Source organism: Podarcis pityusensis (genome assembly GCF_964106645.2).
Source record: "Podarcis pityusensis genome assembly, chromosome: 11".
NCBI lineage: Eukaryota > Metazoa > Chordata > Lepidosauria > Squamata > Lacertidae > Podarcis > Podarcis pityusensis.
Window position 1 is genome coordinate 25,861,439 of NC_138036.1, and position 23,596 is coordinate 25,885,034.

The window sequence follows — 23,596 nt, forward strand, 5'->3', positions numbered from 1 at the left end:
AAAGGGTTGCTTCATGGAAGAGGAAAGGGGAAAGGGAATAGAGGATCAGGCTCATTCAAACTGAGGCCAGGCAAAATAGCTCTGTCTTACAGGCCCTGCGGAAGGAGATCAAGTCCTGCAGGGCCCTAGTCTTGTGGGACAGAGCATTCCACCAGGTCGGAGCCGTCACTGAAAAAGCCCTGGCCCTGGTGGAGGACAGTCAGGCTTCCTTAGGGCCTGGGACCTTTAAGCTATTATTATTCATGGACCTTAGGGTCCTCTGCCGGACATACCGCTTTGTCAACTGTCATACCAGGACTTGTAACTACTGCAGACAACTTCACATCTTGCAAGGAGTAGAAGAAAGAAGAGAAGAAATGCCTGTCTATCATTTCAGCAGCAGACCCACTTAAAAAAAACATGGACAGCCCTAGTTGACATCGACCAGCCTTTACTAAAACCTGTCCCATATCTCCCTAAAGAAAGGTCATGTGCACTGAGTAGAGAGTTGCCCTGAAGGAGAGTCGCCGTGCTGGTCTATAAAGAAGCCTAGTAAACATCACATTTATCAGAACCAAGATCTTCATGGGCAGCACACAGCCCAAAATGGAAACAACTGCTGCCTGAACAGCAGATAAAAAAGCCTGTAGCATAATTTTATATATTTTCACTTATTGGAAGGGTAATTTCTATACTGTATTCAAGAGAACCTGGCATAGATTCATGGTATCTATATCTGAATATAAGGAATCTGTGAAAGTGCCTGAATAGCATTGTTTGAATTCTGAGAAGCATCTGTGGTAGGTAAAGGTAAAGGAACCCCTGACCATTAGGTCCAGTCATGGCCGACTCTGGGGTTGCGCACTCATCTCGCTTTACTGGCCGAGGGAGCCGGCGTACAGCTTCCGGGTCATGTGGCCAGCATGACTAAGCCGCTTCTGGCGAACCAGAGCAGCGCACAGAAACGCCGTTTAACTTCCCACCGGAGCGGTACCTACGGTATTTATCTACTTGCACTTTGATGTGCTTTCGAACTGCTAGGTTGGCAGGAGCAGGGACCCAGCAACGGGAGCTCACCCCGTCACGGGGATTCGAACCGCCGACCTTCTGATTGGCAAGTCCTAGGCTCTGTGGTTTAACCCACAGCGCCACCCGCGTCTCTCTATCTATGGGAGAGGGTTCGCCAAAAGGTGATTTTCTCCCACCCACCTACAGGAAAAGCTGCTCCAAATGGTTAGGAAACTCTCCTAAATGATGTGGGCACAGGTATCCATCTCAGCGCCCCAATGTTACAGTCTGCCTCCATTCAGGAGGGTCCCCTGAGGGTTTTTCAGGTGCTCTCAGGGAAAGGAGAAGGTGGGTAAGTCAACTCCACCAGTACTTCCCAGGATCCAAGTCTATATAACTTTTTGCCTTTTAAAACTTTTTTTAAAAAACGACAACCACCACCCTGCATTTCTATTATACTACAGGTATGGCTGGGTGTCTTGGGTTTTTGTTGTTCTTAAAAGTCAAGATTATATCTTAATCCCCTTCAATTTGACTTTCTCCCTCTTAAATCCATTGCCCCCACTTCCCCCAGGGAAAAAGGAAAGATAAAGGAAGTAATTACATTAGCTGTACCTCTGAACTGTATGGCTCAGCCTTCACAGTTAATTAAACTGGAACAAACTTTCAAGTTTTACTCTTCAAGGAAGTTGCCTTTGCAATGCTTTTGCAAAGTCTCTTGCTCCTAACTTCGTTGACCGGCTTGGGCATATCGGAATTAAAGCACTACTTTTTTTTCTTCTGTAACGTCCTCCCCACCAAATGGGAAAATGCAAGCTGTGATCCAAAGAAATCTGTCTAGTGATTGATGTGTTTTTGTATAGTGACGATACAAAACTCCCAGGATGATGGGAAGTGCAGTCCCAAACATCTGGTGGGCACTGGGAAAGGCTGCATTAAACAAGCAGTATACAGAACAGGCGTTCTTCCTCTTGCTTGCCTACTGGTCAGGGTCACTATCCAGTGAAAAGTTCTGCTGCTGTGCTCTTGCACAGACCTCACTGCTTTCAATGGGGCTTGCCTGCTGGGGCATTTATTTGCCCATTCAGTTAGCTTTATCGTAGGTTTTGTTTTTGTTGATTTATTATGATTAAGCTAACTGGAACCATGCCAATTATTGTATATTCATTTCAGAGTGTGTGAAAACTTGCACTCCACCTTCTGATAAAGAAGGTTTACTTTGCCCACAGATTTTTTTTTAATCAGTTAACATAAATCATTTAAAATAAATATAAGCTAAAAATACAATTACACAATATTGGAAAACAGCAAGTTAACTTTAGTTAAGGATAGAATATGGAATAAAGCCCTTATGGATAACAAAGCATCTTAGAGTGCTTGGGAACACAAAGATCCAAGACAATTTTGAAACTGTATGGTACATAGAACCATAGAATTGTAGAGTTTGAAGGGACCCCAAAGGTCATCTAGTCCAACCCCTTGCAATGCAGGAATCTCAGCCAAAGCATCCATGACAGATGGCCACCCAACCTCTGCTTAAAAACCTCCAGGGAAGGAGATTTATTCAGTACACCCGAAAGGACAGGGTTGTCCCCTCACCACCAACTACCCATGGTTCTCTTGGGACAAGCTGTTAAGACAGAGAGTAGAAGATCCTTAACTGCTATAATAAACTAAACTATTGTACTAATGTCTGCAGCATTTACATTGTATATACATGGAATGTTTCTTGGGGGTGCAGAGTATATGAGGGTTATTTGTTATATGTATTTTTTGAGACTGGAAAAATAAATTTTAAAAAGAGTCTTTATCATCCCACCACACCACCTGCCGTTTTTGTTAGTTAAAGCTGCCCCCGTGCTATATGAATGCCTACACCAAGACTGAAATTCTTTCCCTTTGATGCTGAACAATTGTTCATCTTTACTGCAGAAGGATTGTAAATCATTCTTTTTTTTTTCCATATGGCTTCGGGGGTCTTTCTTTAGATGGTTTATTATGTTGACTGACTGACTCATACTTTTTGTTTTTATTATTTTGCCTTGTGTTTCCTGATTAAATTTATACATATTTTGTTTAATTCTCTCTCCTGGTACTGAACACTGCTTTGAACTAGTATTGAAAATAATAATATATAAATGCTTAAAATAAATAAATAATATTTGGAAATGGTTGCAACCTTGTTCTGGACCATACCTTGAAACTTTAAAGCAAGGAAAGTTCACAGATCATGTCTATCCACAAGTTATATGTCACTGTTGTCTCATTATTCTGGCAAATTTGATAAAGGTAGCTGAAGTGTAGTACCTTAAAGTTTATTGTGGGCATAGTACATTGACTTTTTATTTGAAATGAAGACACTTAATTCTCAATTGTGACCTGGACCAACTTCTTATGTAAGCAAGCAATGCTGAGAGTTAATAAGCCCAGAATGGACATGTCTCATGGAATCAGAGAGTTGGAAGGGACCCACCCCAAGGATCATCTAGTCCAACCACCTGCAATGCAGGTGCTACAAGGAAAAAAAACTGCTCCTTTCCCCTTATAGGGTACCCAAGAGCCCATATGTAGGTTCTCTATCGGTAGGAGAAAATAACAGAGGTCTGCCAGAGAATATTGAGAAGCAAAGCAGCTAGTAAGCCTGATCTTTATTTAACAGTTGCAACAGGGTGCTCACAGCCCCACGCAGGAGGGAGGAGGAACCCAAAACAAAGGTGTATAAGCCCTTATATAGACTTTTGAAATTGCCACCCTGTTGCTCAAGACCACCCCCTAATACATCATACATCCAACACAGAAGGGGCGGTCTACAGCAGGTTTCCTGTCTGGCAGGAAACCTGTTAATGGGTTTACCTGGAGAGCCTGGCCATTCTTTTGCGATGATAAATACTTAATTCCTGAGTCCAGGTCACAGGCTCACCCTATTCATACACAGATACTCCCTTAAGACAGGATTTGTGAGCAAAGAGACAATGGGGGGGGGGGTCCCATTTCCTTCCTCCTTGCAGAGAAACATTTGAGATCAATTTGGGAGAGTCAAAATGGTTTCAGGACTGTTTGCCTGGTACATTTATGAACATTTATTTTATATCTTAGACCTTATAATTCTCATAACACAGGGATATGCAGCTGTCCCTTATGGGGATCAAACCTGCAACCTCAATGCTGTCAGCCCCATGTTCTAACCGACTGAGCTATCCAGCTATGTGTTACCACTGAGCCAAACTCATCTTCACATGGGATGCTAAGAAGCAGTAGCATGCATCAGCAGATGAGTTTGGTAAAATGAAGATGCCAGTTCACCCCTGAGAGTTGGGCCAAATATTCACCAATGGAGTTTTTCAAGATAAAAAGTGAGGGGAGGTTTGTAGAGCCCATAACGTTTCCCAAATATTTGATTTTCCTTTCTCAAGTTTCTCCCCTCCTCCCATTTGTCACAATGGTAGTGTCCCCTCTCTGCTCCAGATGCCTTCTTTCCCCTTGACTGATCCCAGCCATTTAAGGAACATGTAAAGCTGACTTCACTATAGAACCAATCAGAGCTGACAACTTCACAATGTCACAAGCCAATTTAGGGAGACGACAGAAGCTTCATGCTTGCAGCCCACCTGCTCAAACAGGAAGTGAAGCTGTAACTAGATTTTGGTGAGTAGCCTGTGGGAACCAGGTTATAAGAACACAAACTTTCCTAGTTTAAGCCACTGTTCTGTTTCCATCTGGATACCTCGGGAAGTTTGCAACTGGGTCATAAAAGCGTAGCCATCCCCTGTTGTTAACTTGGATCAAGTAAAGGGGCTCACATACACACGGGTTTACATACAGAACACACTGTGTGCTGTCTGTGGCATTTCTGATTGAAGTCTAGCTGGTAACTGGACTGAGAAACATGTTTGCTTAAGATCCTGGAGAGATGGTGCCTGTGTGAACAGATGCATGGCAGGGTAAGGTAGTGTTGCCATAAGTCTGGAATTTCCTGGACATAGCCAGTATTTGGCCCTAGTAAACAGCATCCGAGTGAAAATCGGTCAAATGTCCTGGGAAATCCAAATGTATGGCAGCCCATGTCAGAAGTGTAGATTTTGGTGAATTTCATTTTTAAAATAGCTCAGAAACTCAACAACTTTGGGCAAAACTAAAAACCCTACAACTTTTGTGTCTGGATTTTCATTTTTTGAAATATGGCAACCCTAGGGTAAAGTAGTTCCTTATATCTGCTAGAAAACTGCACCCTATGAAGATTACCTTGTTCAGACTAACAAATACACGTACAGAATTTCAGATGGTGGCCCTCAGCACCAAAATCTTTAACGTTCCAGAGAAGCACAGCTCAAGGGACCTGGCATCCTGCCCGATTCCTTACTAAGTGTGGAATGAGCTATTCCAAAAAGCAGTCTAACAGAAGCACAGTTAAAGGGATTCTTCTATTACATCTGACAAATAAATATTGTTTATTGGGACTTCGGGTATAATGTACATTTACTGCATCAGTTTTAGGATCACACTAGAAGCCTAAAATGTGGTCTGTAATTATGGCCAGAATAGTTGGGTACAAGATGAAAAAATAAAATAGAGAAGTTTGTGGGCTAAATTCTCGGTACGCTTATAGAAAGAAAGATGTTTTTCCAGACTGCTTGGCAATCCACTGCTGTTCTGGAACGGGAGGGAGGAAGAGCAAGACTTTAAAATTTCTGCTTCCTTTTACCATTCATAATGTATATTGGTGCTACTTACTACTGTCTGAATCACCAGAAATATGTTATAGTCTGGCAGGAGAGTTGCACGCCCCAAGACTTAAGTGATAAAAATGATTGCCCATTGTTTCTCCTCTGCTCAGTGGCCCTGGATTTTGGCAGCATGCTAGAATATTTGTGACCTTTGAAACGAGTCTGACAATCCTGTAGTAAAAGTTCTCATTATCTTAATATACTGCAGGTTTTTGAGGGAGAAAATAAAAAGTAGAAGCTCCAGACAATTTGGCACCAAATGAATAAAGAATAATGTGAAAGTCATGGTTTGCTTTACTGAGGGACCTCCGTGATAAGCAATTTGAAAAGGAAATCATCTTTATAGCCAGAATCACTATCTATCTTGCCTCAACTTTCCAGACAGTTGTTTCTTAGGAGACTAGTGTAACAGCCATCACTCTTGCTGTCATCCTGCAGCATTCTCTTGTGTCTTTGAAATATTCTGCTCAAAGGCGCCAACAGGCTGCCCTCTGAGGACTGATGGACTCCAATGCCCATCAGCCCTAGCCAGCGTTGCCAACAGCGATAAAGGGAGCTATAGTCTAGTCACCAGGTTGATGAAGGCTAATCTAGACATACATTCCAAATGGCATACATACGTATTCATCAGTAGCGTGCGGTCAGTGGACTAGGAGGACTAGGCTAGTCTCCTAAATGTTCCCTTAGTTCCTCCTTTCCAAAGCTCAGGAAGGTAAGCTTCTGCTCGGCTTAGGGTGGGAGAAGTGAAGCTCACACACCAACATGCCCCCCCCAATCGCCCCTGCAAGCTGGCACCTAGGGCCCTAACTATTCCCCTATGAAAAATTTCACCACACACCACTGCTATTCACTTACACACATGCAATCTGAAGAATGTGATGCTCAAGGTTCATATTTCCCAGGGTAAGGATGGGATTGAGTTCCAGAAAATGGGATGAATGCCTGGCACGGAATCACTTGACTTCTTGTACACAGTCCAAATCCTGGAAGGGTTAATGTACTCACTGGGGCTGATGGAGTTATAGTAGAAAACATCTGGAAGGCACCAGGTTGGGGAAGACTGAGTGTGCCATGAATCTTTGTTATCCTCCCATCTTGAGATTATTATTTTTTTGCCCCCCTCCTACTTGGCATCAGGGTGCAATTGATATAAAAGGGGTAGTGTGTGGATAAATTGAGTTGGCTTAGAGGTCTTCAGGTGTTCACAATATGCAAGAGTCCAGTACAGTGAGTGTTACCTCAGGTTACAGACACTTCAGGTTATATACGCTTCACGTTACAGACTCCGCTAACCCAGAAATAGTACCTCAGGTTAAGAACTTTGCTTCAGGATGAGAACAGAAATTGCGCGGCGGTGGCACGGCAGCAGCAGGAGGCCCCATTAGCTAAAGTGGTACCTCAGTTTAAGAACAGTTTCAGGTTAAGAACGGACCTCCGGAACGAATTAAGTTCTTAACCCGAGGTATCACTGTAGTTTCTGCCCTTTTAAGTTCGTTGTTTTTCCTTCATGCAACATACAATGCACATCCATGCAATTCCAATCCAGTCAGATGACACTGACCAGATCCAGACTAGTTTAGCTTCACCAAAGTGGCACGTACCTTCAGAACATACCAGAAGGCATAAGGGAATGCAGACAACTAGTGGTGCCCTACAGGTGTTGTTGGACTCCAAGTCCCATCATCCCTTATTATTGACCATGTTTGCTGGGGCTAATGAGACAACATGTGGAGAGCAACAAATTGGCTACCCTTGACCTCCTTTCTTCCCCCATGCCTACGTGTGTATATTCCTGCACATACATAAACACACACAGTATTCACCAGTCAAAAATGCATTATTGTACATGACTGAAAGGGATAAACCAGCTATCCAGTGTCAGTTAATTTATATACTACCTTGCTGAGAAAATGTTACAGCATAGAAAAAGTCCCCTTCAAACCAAAGACCATGTTCCCTGACCTGAGCCTATGGTGTGTGTGTTTTTAATGCTTCTTTAACTTTCTTATCGCTGTGCAGAAAGTTAAAACTAACCAGGAACATCTGCAGAGTGCTTCATTTTAAATTTACAATACAGAACTATGTAACTGGCATATGTATATCTTAAATGAGGTGCCACTGACTAAATTCTTTTCGGGGGGGGGAGGAAATGACATGGGAATTTTTTGCAGGGACAGCCATACCTGCCACTTGAACAGTGGGAACGAGAAAAATGTAAGTATGGGATTCCACTACATTTGGCCATAAGTTTGGTTTTTCTCTTCTCCCTGTCACCCTATTAAATATATATAGTATGTATGCCATGGACTAGATGAATGGTTAGAGGACCCAGCTGGGGATCTCCCAAGGGAAGATGGCTCAGAATCCGGAGATTGGTGGTGGGACAACAGGGGGTGGTCAGAGGGAAAAGTGGGAGAGGAGGAGGTGGAGGTGGAAGCTGAAGAGGTAACAGGGCTTAGGGAGCAGGGAAAGCCTGTGGCAGAGAGAAGTCGAGAATCAGAGGCAGGAACCTCCAGTCTTGGCAACAGCTTCAAACTGAGTTGCTGTGCTCATTTGGCCTGACACTCCTATACAGATGATCCTGTTTTGCTAATGAAGAGTTAACTTCAGATTGCTCGGTGTGAATGACTGCTGGCTTGCTCCTGTAAATGTACTATTTCACAATCCCAGAAAAGGCTCTACTCCTTGACTAACCGGGTACAGTGGTACCTCAGGTTACATACGCTTCAGGTTACAGACTCTGCTAACGCAGAAATATTACCTCGGGTTAAGAACTTTGCTTCAGGATGAGAACAGAAATTGTGCTCCGGCGGAGCGGCAGCAGCAGGAGGCCCCATTAGCTAAAGTGGTGCTTCAAGTTAACAACAGTTTAAGGTTAAGAACGGACCTCCGGAATGAATTAAGTATTTAACCCGAGGTACCATTGTACTCCTATACACGTCTGCTCATAAGTATGCAAATGTCTCATAATAAACAAAATTTTGTATAGAGTGTTGACTAATATACACATTTTTGCAAGTCCCCCCCAATATAATGCATTTTAATGTTCACTAATATATGAATTTTTATGCACACTTTACCTTACTACATGCAGTTGTGTACACATTATTTGGCTGAGGAACTGCATTGCAAAATTCAGAAAAGTGTGAGTTTTGAAATTGCTGTGTTTCAATTCGCATGTTGCTTCAGAAAGTGCAAATTTTTAAAGTCTGTCTTTAAATGTGAACCAAATCAAATTTATTTCCTATGCCTAGCTAGATTTAATATAGCCACTTGCTTTAATACCCCACTGTCCATAAGGAGGCATAGGTGGAGAAAAGGAGCAAATGTAGAAGAGCCAGCCCTAATACTCAGCCCACTTTTATTCACAGTTTATTAGCTATGCACAGCAACCAGGGATTGCACATTGGAGGCGCACATCCCCATTCACAACATCTTCTCATTCAAACAGGTCAACAAAGCTCAGATGAGCCTTGCAGTGCCTCCAGGTGCACAGCTGTGTTGAGAGCATTTGTAGAAAGCTGCTTACACATGTAAGCAAAAGCATCTGAATCTCTCTTGCTGGACTGGAGCAAGTACATCTTCTCTTTCTATTCACAAATGCAGGTTTTCATGGAAATATATCATTTCGTTCTTCACAAAATAGAATGGATCTTGCCAAAACCACTAATCAAAAACTGACTTAATAACATGCAAGGAATTCTAAAATCAAGAGAAAATGGCCTATCAATCAGTAATATACAATGAAGCAAAAACATTGATGAGCGATCCAATGCAGATGTTAGAAAATGTACACTGGAATTTGCCAGGCAGCTAGGAATTACCATCAATCAATACAATCATTTATTTAACAAAATTCATATACTACCTAACTGTAATTAAAACCTCTAAGAGGTTATAAACAATCTAAAATGTAACCTAGTAGGAAAGCTGGGCATGGGTCCCTCTATTTTTCATGCTCATGTGGTAAGTGCTTTTACTTATGGAGTCAAAACGTTACCACCCATCTACAAGACAGCAGTGCCATCAGGCTTAGGGGTATCCCAAGACTTACAGAAGAACAACAGATCTTTAGGGCAGGATAGGGTTGGGACGCAGGTGGCGCTGTGGTCTAAACCACAGAGCCTTGGGCTTGCCGATCGGAAGGTCAGTGGTTCGAATCCCTGCGACGGGGTGAGCTCCCATTGTTCAGTCCCAGCTCCTGCCAACCTAACAGTTCAAAAGCACGTCAAGTGCAAGTATATAAATAGGTACTGCTCCGGTGGGAAGGTAAATAGCGTTCCGTGCACTGCTCTAGTTTCGCCAGAAGCGGCTTAGTCATGCTGGCCACGTGACCCAGAAAAACTGTCTGCGGACAAACGTTGGCTCCCTCAGTCAGTAAAGCAAGATGAGCACCACAACCCCAAAGTCGTTCGCAACTGGACTTGCCGGTAACTGTCAGGGGTCCTTTACCTTTACCTTTTTTAGGGTTGGTCAATAGTTCAATAACGTCAGGCTCTGCTCAGTGAATGGCAATGCTTGCTGACTTTGGGGTGGGGGGCAGAAAACCAGGGTAGAGAGAAGATGGAATGAAATGGCAAGAATTCTGAGCAGAAGCTCTCCATACATTTTGCTGCAGGCCCCATTTGTATGAGTCAACGGGACCTTTTGCAGAAGAACTTCCCAATGAACTGGGAAGAGCTACAGCTCAATTGTGGAGTACATGCTTTACAAGCAAACAGCCCAGAGTTCAATCCTTGGTATGTCCAGGGTGGATCTGCATCCACAATACAGATCAAGATGGCTCACTGGTCTGACTCAGTACAAAGCAACTTCCTGTGTTCCTATGATTGTGACCCTCGTCTAAGCCACAGAGTTCTCTTGAGATCTGTACAGAAAACAGATCTGCATTCTTTATTTTCAGCCCCTGTCCAAGCTGACACAAATGAAGTGAACATAAATATACTGTTAGAAGAGGTCAGTGCTGTTTTCCCTAATGAAAACAGGGACATGTGCCTTGCTGAAATGGTACCAGACCAGTAGCTAGATATGTTCACAGCCATCAAAGATACATTCACAAACCACCTAATAGGGTTGCTTTTTCAAAGAATTAGTCATCAGATGAAAGTACTTAGTATATAAAAGAATGAATCTGGAAAAACCTCAGTTAAAGAATCTGGAAAAACCTCAGTTCAGACAGAAATCGCAATCAACAAATAGCTAAAATATTACATATATGAAAAACTTCTTAAAAGCTTCATCCTGCCCTGCCCATAAGTTTAAGTTTGCAGTTTTCACTTCTGAAAAGTTCTTTTTCTTCCTGCTCAACATGGTGGTGCTGAATAGGTCTCTCTAATCTCAAAACACTGAAAGGGGGAAAATAAATGAAGATGGTTCTTCTCTGTGAACTGATGAACCAAAAGAATAAAGGTGCACCCCTGGGAGAGCTTTTGCTCACAATGTCACCGATTTAATACATCTGTCACTCATAGCAATGCTATAATTATAGCATAATTATGAGCAGAGTGACAGATGGCTGAGATGAAAGTTCACTAGTAAATTTTTCAGTTTGAGGGCAGGTGCTATTATGAGGGGCAAAAGGTCTTTGCAACATGTACCACAGCACACCTTTTTCATTGCCTTTTACCAATTGTTTGTGATTTTGGTGACAGCAGTGATTGCTTTCCCCAGAACTGCTGGGCGTCATCTTCAAACCTTTAAAAACTTTGTCCTTACTCTGTTTTAGCTCCCTCAGATATTACCACACAGCAGAATCTCACCATGAAGCCAAGAGTGGTGGCTATCCTGCCTCACTCCGGCTTTCAAAAAAAAATTAAAAATTAAAGGCACCCTGCAACACAAAGGAGATGATCACTGCTATAGTGAGTGGGTTGAACACTTCACCTTATTCATAGCCACCACCTCCAAATATTGCCTTTAAAAAGGGTTGCTAATAGTCTGTGAACGTAGTACAGTAGTACCTCGGGTTACATACGCTTCAGGTTACAGACTCCGCTAACCCAGAAATATTACCTCGGGTTAAGAACTTTGCTGCAGGATGAAAACAGAAATTGTGCTCCAGCAGCACAGCGGCAGCAGGAGGCCCCATTAGCTAAAGTGGTACCACAGGTTAAGAACGGACCTCCAGAACAAATTTGGTTCTTAACCCGAGGTACTACTGTAATTAAGTGAGGAGGGTCATTTCAGATCAGCCCTATATTGCACCTATGATCCAAATGAAGAAGGTGCCAGTTCCCAGATGGATCACTGTTAATCCTGGGATAGCTCAGTCAGTGGAGCATTGGACTCTTAACCTCAGGTAATGGGTTCCAGTCACATATTGGGCGAAGGATTCCTGCATTGCTGAGGGTTGGACTAGAAGTGGTCAGCAAACTTTTTCAACAGGGGGCCGGTCCACTGTCCCTCAGACCTTGTGGGGGGCCAGACTATATTTTGGGGGGAGAAATGAACGGATTCCTATGCCCCACAAATAACCCAGAGATGCATTTTAAATAAAAGGACACATTCTACTCATGTAAAAACATGCTGATTCCCGGACCATCCATGGGTCGAATTTAGAAGGTAACTGGGCCGGATCCAGCCCCCGGGCCTTAGTTTGCCTACCCATGGACTAGGTGATCCTCGTGGTCCTTTCCAACTCTACAATTCTAATCCAAATCAACACGATGCACAGATGACTTAATTTGCTAAGCATTTAGATCCCCTCCAGACATCTTTCTTATTGCACATTCATGATTTGTGTTCATTATGCTATCGGGGAAGTCACATGCAATCCCAATTTCAAAACTGTTTGATCCTGCAAAACATACGTAGTAGCCACACTGCTTCATTTCCATATCCTAAAACTTCCTGCTGAAATCCCATAATTATTTTTTGTCTCTCCAGACAGCAGTAATACCCTAGAACTGGGGAAGCATTGCGGAACAAAGTAAAGCAGAACAAATCCACCACTAACACACAACTATTGTGTCTAGAATATGTTACCAAAATAAGGGGCCCGTAGTTTGGGCTGACAAAATGAAAGTTACTATCAGTTGAAAGTAAGTTTTCCCATAGTGGCTGCTAATAGTGACTGTTGGACTGATAAGTGCAGAGAGCTTTTTGCCAAGTCAATAAAAACATGGCACAGCCTATCAAATTAACATGAAAACAGAAGATTCTCCTTTCATGCACACAGAGATTATGGTAGAGGAGGACTGGTGGTGCCGGGAAGAGAATGAACACGTTTAATTCTGAAATATTAATCTGGAATAAATTAAATTTGTAATCTAAATCAGAATCAAATAATAATAAAAAATCCATCACCCATAATTGACACACGCTATTATCTTAATGTTGGGTTCCAACATTATTTTTTAAGTTTGCATCTGAAGTTTGTTTTTCATTATATTCCTGTCTTTCTTATTGAAAAGAAAAATCAGCTGATACTATTTTCAACTCTTCAAGCAGCATTGGCTTTGATAAGTCAATTTATGTACTGTGTTTCATGGAGAAACCAGACATGTTGTTTGGCAAAGCATAATTATCATACTGAACTACAGAGGGAAGGAGGCCGAGATAAGGCATACATGGTACAGCACAGACATGCATGTCATTTTCTCTGTTTCAATCATAAACCTCTTCTTTGATGTAGCACTGCGAGTTCTCAACACCTCTTATGTTCCTATCTGAGGTGCTTGGCTCACGTGTACATTAGCCTCGATAGGAATTTCAGTCTGCATGAGAAGTGGCTTTTAAAAATGAACAGAAGTCTTTAGAAATACATACGGCTTCTATTGGATTTTCTTAAAGCAATCTTCAATGTAAATATAAAGCCTCCACTGGCAAGAAAACACACTGAATTTCATCCCCAACCCCCCACATTAACAACTTTTACAGATAACATGAGGTTTAAAAAGTGTTTTGTGAAAATTAATATTAATTAATTTATTATTTGTACCCCGCCCATCTAGCTGGGTTTCCCCAGCCACTCTGGGCATCTTCCAACAAAGATTAAAAATACATTAAATGTCACACATTAAAAACTTCCCTAAACAGGGCTGCCTTCAGATGTCTTCTAAATGTCAGGTAGCTGTTTATCTCTTTGACATCTGATGGAAGGGCGTTTCACAGGGCGGGCGCCACTACCAAGAAGACCCTCTGCCTGGTTCCCTGTAGCTTTGCTTCTCGCAGTGAGGGAACCGCCAGAAGGCCCTTGGCACTGGACCTCAGTGTCCAGGCAGAACAATGGGGGTGGAGATGCTCCTTCAGGTATACTGGACCGAAGCCGTTTAGGGCTTTAAAGGTCAACACCAACACTTTGAATTGTGCTCGGAAACGTACTGAGAGCCAGTGTAGGTATTTTAGGGCCGGTGTATAGCTGTAAGATTTCATTTTTAACTACACCTGTCCTTCTCTTTACATTGCCTGCATTCATACCCCAGCTTTCCTCCAAGGATCAGGGCAGCATAAAGAGGTTCCCCCCAACAGTTGTAGGCAGAGTAAATTCTAATGCATTTGTAGTGCAAAAAATCAGTTTTTTCTCAATCCCAAGTGATTCATGCTCATCCTCAATATGGTGCTTTCAATATAGATTCATTCTATATCCTGCCATCCTAAAGGGTGGTATGATTACTTGATACATGTTTGAAAACCCTTCCCTTCATTAGGTAATCCATGCCTGTTGTTGCTGTTGCTGTTGTTGTTTTATTATTATTATTATACCACCCTTCGTCCAAAAATCTCAGGGCAGTTCACCTCCTTGCACATTCCCCAGGGGAAGGAAGAAGGAAGTGATGATTGCAATCTTGGTATATACACCCATCCACAACATCATTAGTCAGGTGTCCCACTACAGATGTTAAATAACTGCATTACAAATTTGCTTGTTTTATCACCTATTGCTCACTGTCTGTACTTTTTGCATTCAGTTTCCCTCTGCTTACAATTATCTCCTACACACACACGTACGAGCACACACAAACACACAAATCCCAAGCATACCTATACTGTAGTGGATGCTGCAACACAACTAAAAGTCACCCTTGCATCAAACTAGCATATAGATCACTCCGAAAGGAGCCCTTCCCTTCAAACCGATCCACAACCCACAACTTACAACTACAACTGTTTTTAATGGAATCATGCTAAAATAATAGACAGTTGCTTCTCCACCCACACACTCAACAGATATGTACAATGAATTACCTCCTTTGTACATCTAGAGGGAGGAAGAAAATGCTAGATTTCCCACTCCCAATTCCTGACCCTCTTTTGTTTTTCAGACTGAAAGGTCTAAACAAGCACTTGGACTGCACAATTAAACAACTTTCTGCCACTTCAAATACTTTGACCTCAAGAGCTCACCATGAATGAAAAGTTAATGAGCTCTGTATAGAGACATTACAGTAAGAGATTTATATTGCACAGGCTGGAGAGTTCATTGCATTCTTTTGTGCATTATGTGTTTGCTTTCAAATTATTCCATTGCTCCAAGAATTCATTTGCTGGAGGGGACCAGCTTACTGTCATATAATTTAGCCTCAGTCATACCTCAGATAATATTTTTATAAGGTCACTTTGCAGAAGTATGTCTAGCTTACCCAAATGACAATATTTTTTAAGCCAAAGGTTTCTCTTTGGGGATGGAAAAATTCCAGCTACTGTGCAGTTTAATGGGCAAAATGGATTGGCTAAGAAAACATAATTTGTAGCAGAAACTGTTATATATATAGTGCATAATTAAGGAGCACAGAATGATTATTGGAAACGTGGCCTAACGCAGGCCCCAGCCAGAAAAGCCACAGAAGCAATGAGCTTCTGAGTTTCTCTATCCAATATTATTTTTGGAAGATTTAATCTAAACCAAAAATATGAATACACAACTTAAAAACACTTCTGAATATGATGGCTATCATATTAAAACACAGAGGCCAGTGGCCAAAGATTTGACTGGCTATTTCGAATCAATATGTGAAATTCAGCTCTCCAGCCTGTCCCTATCAGCTTTCCCAGGCCCCAAGGCCTTGCAAATATACGTTTGGAGCCTCATAGAGAGAAAAGAAACCAGGGGGAGGGAGCCAGCAGGAAGCTGCAGATGCAGCAGGTTGAAGCAACCCACACCCTGATTTTTCAAAGGCCTGGTGCTAAGGGCTTTAAACATCAAAACCAGCAATTTGAACCAGGCCCAAAATGGACTGGAAGTTGAAACTGGCACAACACAAGCATAGTACAATCATAAAGGTCATTTAGTAATCTAGCATGCATTACTAACAGCATTATCAGCGCTATTTTTTCCTAGCAAAAGAGGTGCCACAACTCACCATGATTTCCTCCCTTGTACTCTAATAATGGCAGTGGTGTCCACCTGAGAGCCCTGGTCATTATTTACTGCAGAGGCTGCCCCAGGTGTACATCATTACTATAATCTAATTGAGAAGTTACCACAATGTGGCAAAAGGATAAATGACCGCTGATGAAAAGGGTTTATAATGTCATGCACACCACTTTTAAAATGTGTCTTTAATATGACTTGCAGAATAGTAGTCGCTATGCAGGTATGTACAAAATGCTACCTGCAAAGCAGCTACTTTGATGTTGAACGGAATTTAAACAGAAGCTGTAATGTTTAGAAATCCACTCCATGTTTTCCAAGCGCTTCCAGTTTGCTAGAATCTGAATCAACCCAAGTTTTTGCTTTGCCTTCCCATCTCTCCCCCTCAGAGCCAGCCAGGCAGTCATCAAAGATTCTGGTAGGCCTCAATTTAAATACTTGTTTGATACTAACCTTGTTGCAATAAAACCATACTCTGTCTAGACCACTTCTCTGCATTTTTTTCTGGGTCCCTGAAGAATCTTACAAAAACAAAGTCCCCCTCAGTCTCTCAGCTTTCCTAAGAGGGACAGTCTGAGGATGTGGATTTCCTTCTAATAAAGAGGGTAAAAGTGCTTTAAGCTGCGTCTCTCACTGGTTTAGAAGCCCTTAAAGTGACAGAGATGCCTCAAAGGTATTTGCTCCATATTTCAGACATCAAATTGGTTTCCAGGCAGACAGACAGAGGTGGTATACTTTTATCCTTCTATCAACTGACTCCAAAGCCCAACAGAAGGGAATTAAGCATACTGGACGAAGCCCAGAAGCTGGAGACCAGCATGTTCAGACTTTCTCCTGTTCTGCCAAAGGTGCTTTTGGTGATGCTTTTCTGAAAGAGAGTTTGAGAACAGACAGTGGAGCTGCAAAAAATGAGCTGGAAAAGTATATGCAGAATATACTTCAGAGAACAGTCTCAGTTATAGGAATTTTAGGATATGCAGCTGAGGCAAGATAGAGAATGAGGAAAGATGCTGAGGAAGAGGGAGTGAGACATTTGAACATAGGATGCTGCCTTAAACCACATCAGACCACTGCTCAATCTAAGTGCAATATTATCTACAGGCTTCCAACATTTTTTTGGCATGACATCCCACAATTTAATTGGTATTGTGGCCTATCAATTTCTTGTCACATGAATTTTGGACCTTGCATTTTTGGCAGCGATCGATTTTACCTTCAGATTTGCCTGTTTTATGGTGATAATGATGACTTTAGTAAAGCACAGGAAAATGTGAGGTACGACATGTGACTCAGATATAGCTGTACTTCAGGCTCCTTCAGATCAGCCCACAGAAAGTGGAGGATGTGAGAATTGGGAGCAGGCGTTGTCTCTCTTTGTGTACACACACACATGCATTCTGCTTTTTCCCCCCAAGAAATGCAGCCACAACAAGCTGTGAAGTAGGTTAGACTGAGAACTAGCGACTTGTCCAAGGCCACCCAGCTAGAGAATGCTTTTCTGGAGTGGTTATGAAACATATGCTATGGCTGGAGTGGTGTGGTTTACCACACAAACAAGCAATCTGGTATGTGGCACAAAATTTGGCATCCTGCGATGCTCAGCTTTATTTTTTTAAATATATTGTTGTCTTTTGCAGACTAGATCAGATCTGCATAGGGTCCGGTGACGCATCACAATCAGATGAAGCTGAAGCGCCCACATGTTTATTAGCACATTTCCATTTTGTTCCCAATTTTTCCACATGCTGTTCTGGGGATTCTCCAGATACTAAATCTCTGAATACTGCATTGGATGCTCCTGACCCTCCACCGGAGATTTTGGGAGGATGTAGGGGTGTGCAGGGGTAGGAGGGGGACCCCCCTGTGCTAGCTAGCAGGAATCATTGTGCTGGCTTCCACTAGCGCAACCAGAACCATCGAATCTCCTTGTTAATAGAAGTACTGTAGTAAACAAGAAGATTTATGCAGGATCATATTTCATTTCACTTTTTACCAATTGTGAAGTCTTTGTTGATTGTATCTTGTGAGAATCGATACAGACAAGAAGTAAACGCTTAGCTCAGGAAACAATGTTCATCAAATATTTGTTTTCCATATGAATGTTCAGGAACTGCCATATATCTTATTTGTTAAAAGGACATAATAAAAATATGTTTTGCAACTAGTAGTGAGTAAAGATGCTGGTTTGACTGATTACGGGAAGCTTGCTGGTCCTTTTTTCCAGAAGGTTCTTGCATTGAGCCAAGAACAAGGAGTTGCGAGTTCAGTAACTACAATTCCAATGTCCACACAGTAGCAAAGCGCTCCCATATGCTACAGGATGTTACTGTTCTCTGGGGCATTCTTTCTAAATCTAGCAGCTTCCAAGTCATCCTGATGTCTGCAGATTTATTGGGCTACTGCAAACAGGACTTGAATAAACAGAAGCATAAGATGAGACCTCACAAGCTGGAAAGGAAGATGGACACATAGTTCAAATGTGTACGAGTCCCAGACAAACAGCAGCTCAACATGACCTGGCTGAAATATTGTGAGGTGTGTCTGAAACAAATGGAAATACTTTAAGGGACTCAAGGATAGACTCAAGACCACTCCACATGGGTTATGCTTAATTACATTGATACAGTTTCAGCACTTGATGAAAACTCATTTATTATCAGAGGATTTTTGCTTGCTGCTAATACGCATTATTTTAAAATATATATATTTTTAAAAAATTGCTGTTGTTGTAGTGGCCATTTCCTGCCCCCCGCCCAACTGTAATATTATGGTCCTGATGCCTACTGCCATGTTACTGCATATAAAGGATTCCTAAATGCTTGGGATGGTTTTGCAGCTAGCATGTCTTAATTCTTTGGTTCCTTAAGCAAGGTGGTACTTTCTGTCAGTTACCCAACCTTATAACAATCACACTTCTGAGGTACTCCTAGTGGTATAATATACCTCTAAGATCAGAGACTCCTTTCTCAAGCTGTAGATATTTTCTTCAGAGTGAATGTTAACACAGAGAGACTGAAACCAACTAACCCTCCCAAAACCAACCAACCTCTCTCCTGAACTCCCTCTCAGAAACTGCTCCTTTTATTCTCCCTCACAAAGTGCTAGTTGTTGTGGCAGCCAATCAGAGAGAGGCTCTAGCACTCTGGTGGAAATCTGAGACTGGGGACTCAGCTATACAGCTGCAAATAAAATGTTTTAAGTGTGTTTTAAAGTTCATTATACAAATTTGACACTAGAGGGCAATGGTGAGCTATGGCAAATTCAATATATATATTTTCAAAAGTAAGTGTTTGGGGGTTTTTTTAAAGGATTTTCACAGCGTTTTTTATATGTGTCCAGATTCCACCTCTGCATCACCAGACTCTAGTCTGGCTCTGCTGTCTGCCACCCCTCACCCCTGTTTTATCCTCACAACACATGATCAGCTTTTATACATGGAACTGGGGAAGTGTGCCAGATTGTCCTTTACCTCAGGCAGCAAAATGTCTTGGCAGCCCCTGACTCCTTCCTTGCATTCCTCTTAATATTCACCTTGGAAAAGGGTTTTGATTAACTTGAACTTGACTGTTTCTTTGTGATCTTTTACTTGGCCTCAACAAAGGCATTACTTGCACAACTACTTTTCCTTTTCTCTAATGGGCCAAGACAAGCTGCCTGCAATTTTTGCTCAGATAATTAATCCTCATGTTAACTGCTTAGCTGCTGTTAATTATGCAAATATGAAGATAAAGCTGACTGTTCAGGAATGGGAATAAAACCAAAGAAGCTAATTAAAACAAAACCTCAGGTTCTATGCAGGAAGAGCTAAGACAATAGTATAAAATTATAGAGTTGAGTAGTTTGGAAAATGAACAAATAGCTCAGGAGGGAAGCCAGCAGAGAGGCAAACCCCAAAGCAAGGATGCAGTGGAAAGATCAAAGTGGAGACTTACTTAGTGATAGATGGATATTTTGTTGAGAGTCTGAATGATTTCCTCATGTCAGAACACACAAAAGGAAAGAAGATAAGAGGCCTGGTAACTCTGGCTTGTTTTCCTAAGCTTTGGGGAGTGAATTGTTGAAAGGCTTTCCCTTCATGCTGCAGCAGATAAGGAGGCAATTAGAACTACTGAAAGCTAACAAAGTACTAGAGCCAGAAGATTTAAATCACCAAATCATGAGAGCAGGCAAGCTACAAAGTGCATCTTGCCCCAAATATTTGTGACAACTTATTCATGAAACATGGCTGGAGAGATACTGTTGCTGCTTTTGATCTTTAATAAAAACAAAATGAAGGAGCCGCAGAATATATCTCCAAGGGGGGTGTGTGTGTGTGTGTGTGTGTGTGTGTGTGTGTATATATATATATATATATATATATATATATATAATGAACAAGGGGCACTGCATGTTTGAGATGATGCAAGGAATAAACAGTTGAAGATTTTGTAAAAGGAAAAAGATTAGGTACATCTGGGAATACATGCACATCAAGAGACCTATTTCAAAAAAGGAAATAATGGGGGGCGGGTAGAATTTGAGGTGTGTTTTTTTAAAGCATTTCCTAAGTTTTAATGTGAACACCCACTAGATATCTTGAGTACCATCTACAGTGACTTTACCACATTTGCTGCTCAGCCACTCGTAATAGTTTGTACTAGTAAGTTTTACATTTTATTTTATAATAATTTACACAGATTCTAACATTTGCTGATTCTAACATTTAATAAGTCTGTAAGGCATGACTTGAGGGGCACATTTGCAGAGAGAAGAGAGAAGCCTCCCTTTTCACACATTACACTCATGAAAAAAATGGGGGGCTCACAGCTATAGTTCATTAAGGAAAAGCAGAAGTTGAGGTTAAATTTTAAACATGTATTTTCATTTCTTACTTGGGCAACTCTTCCACTGACATTTATAAATTGGGTACTAATACAATTCAAGCTTGTTTTGGAGACCAGCTTCCAGGTGTAAGCAGCACTTTGGCATAACTGTTGGGACAGGTATTCATTTAGATCCTATCTTGAGATTCATTTTGCTAATGCTCTTGTTTTGATCTGTTCTCTCCTCACTGTTTCCTGACTTCTCACATTCTTCAAGGTCAGGCCATGCCATCTTGGGGTCATCTGAGCCTAGGGGTAGAGTGTGGGGTGCATGATACAACTTCAAAACAATCAGCTGTACTGTATTTAAGAGAAAGGGTATCTTGAGTAGTCTCAGGTGCAAAGGGCTATATATAGGTGATGTCGTATCTAAACCTATAATCATGTTTTGCTTGGGGCTTCTTGAGCAATGAGGCCTGCATATTATAAATCAAGGGGCAACTGCAAAAGAAGACTTTTCTTCTGCTAATTTTTTTTTTAATAAATGAATTGATTTGTGTAAAGGCATTGAGGATAATTTCAGACTCTTAGCTGAAGAGCAAAAGAAATGGGGGCAGGAAATAGGCCTTGAAAGGCTAAGCCAGCCTTTGCCAACATGGTGCCTCTCCTGATGTTTCACCATGAAGCTCCCATTAGTCCCAACCAGCATGGTGTGTTCGCTGGGGGGCGGGGGCGGGGTAGGTAAACCCACCAATGCAGAGGAACAGCTAGAAGCATTAGAATTACAATTGTTCCATTCAGTACCTTTTCAATTTTGAGCCATTTGCAAGTCCCACTGGAATAGTTTTACTGAGTTAACACCACTGGGGCTAAGACTTAGATATTATATTGGTGGGGAGGTTTTTTGTTTGTTTTTAAAGACAACACTAGTTTTGACCCGCTCCCCCCCCCCATTCTCATTTTACAAATATTTTACATTTTACAAAAACATTTACATTTTACAAAAAAACATGAAATCTTTACATAATCAATCTGCATTTCCTGCGATTTCTCTCCTTTCTGTGGTTGCTTATTTTATATCTTTTATTACTGCATATCCAGTTCAAACCTGTTTACCTGTATTCTCTTTTAGTTATTTATTACTGTGCATGTTTATGTCAGTCCTGCTAATGTTTTAAGTTGTTTACAATACATCTTCAAATAGTCAATAAATTTTCCCTATGCTGTTTTTAAAAGTCTCTTTTCTTGGTTTCTTATTCTTCCAATAACTTCCACCATTTCTGCATATTCCAGCAATTCTAATTGCCAGTCCACCATCGTTGGAACTGTTTCTTTTTGGTTGTCACTTTTCATCAGAAACTACAATACTTTGGGAATTTATGGCAGGTATAAGGTGGCATATGATGGAAGCACATTAGGTATAATTAAATTGGGTTACCTTTTACAGTGAAAAGCTCATAGTTTTACTGAGAAAATGTTTATTTGCACAAACCCAAACTGATACATGAATATATGCAAATATTATGCAAACAGCTCTTATGGTGTACAGAAGTTTATTTGATTTTCATGTACCTTCTTCAGACTTCTGTTTGCTGATCATAATCAGGAAGTCAAGGTTTAACTTGTGCAGCCCAGTTTGATGAACGTACCCCGAGGTTGCAGTTCCACAGGTGATTAATGCTCATGAAACAACTGTCTGCCTGTCTGCCAGTGCCTGTCCAAAATATCACCATAGGATTTAAATAAACACTGGTTACTAAAAGGGAGGATCAAGGAGCAGCCCTCTGGGCTGTATAACTCAAACTTCTAGGAGCAATCTGTTTCCCTTTAGAGTTTAAGTCTGATCTGTTAAAATAGTTAAGCAAGAACTTTAATTTGACACAGCACTGTCCAGTCATTAACTTCAATGAGAGTGAGCTGTCCTCTCATATGAGCTGTTTTTGTAAAAGAATAACGGCATAAAAATGCATTAGACACTTGGATTGGTCTTGCCCTCCACTTATGGCACAGTATACTCAGGATGATGCTCTCCAGTACATAAGCCAGCTGGTTGATGGTGTTGAAATGGTTCAGTGCTTAGACTTAAAGTATACTTTCTTAACAGAGGTGCTTGAAATAGCTGGTCATCAGGTCCCTCCTAATCCTTTAATTCCACCATACTATTGTTCTGCAGACTGAATATTTATTAAGACAATATAGTAAATACTAAGTAAGATGTACAGATTGTATGTGGGAAGCTGTAGTCAACCATAACTTTCTAGAGCATTGACACACAGGAAAATCACATCGGCTGGTCATGTGTGTTCTTTGGTATGCGAATCCTCTTTACCCTCAGTGACCTTTCTATTCTGCACCATACCTGTTATGTACTGAGTTGAATAGGATCCAAACTGTAGCAGTCTGATTGGTCCTAGAACAATAGGATCCAAAAGGCAGCAGTCTGATTGGTCCTAGAACAATAGGATTCAGAATGCAGCAGTCTGATTGGTCCTAGAACAATGCAGCAGTATGATTGGTTGGCAGGAACCACCCAATCCTGCTCCAGATAGAAGTGAATCCACAACCTGATTGGCTTACAGTAGAATTCCAGAATTAGCCAATCATGTGCAGCCCATTGTGTAAATAATGTATATAAAGCAGATACTGTGAGGGGACATTTATCCATTCCTCCTCACCACTATGAGCTGAATAAAGAGCATGAAATCACTTTGCGACTCTGAGTATATTTCACTGGCGACGAAGGTGGGATCCCGCTGAGCTGACTGCCACAC

At 41.5% G+C, this 23,596-nt stretch overlaps 2 long non-coding RNA genes across 4 annotated transcripts in view; one reads left to right on the forward strand and one right to left on the reverse strand.

Annotated features, from left to right (window-relative positions):
• The window catches only part of LOC308458376, a 43,848-nt gene that overhangs the window by 12,268 nt on the left and 7,984 nt on the right, over nt 1-23,596 (reverse strand). For 2 of the 3 annotated variants that reach the window (XR_013977307.1, XR_013977309.1), the window contains exon 3: nt 22,398-22,539. The exons of the other annotated variant lie outside the window; for it this stretch is intronic. This is a non-coding gene — a long non-coding RNA (uncharacterized lncRNA). The remainder of the gene's footprint in view (nt 1-22,397; nt 22,540-23,596) is intronic. 3 annotated transcript variants of the gene reach the window in all.
• On the forward strand, nt 513-3,161 carry LOC308458859. The gene is made up of 2 exons (XR_013977737.1): nt 513-783; nt 1,155-3,161. It is a non-coding gene; the product is annotated as an uncharacterized lncRNA (long non-coding RNA).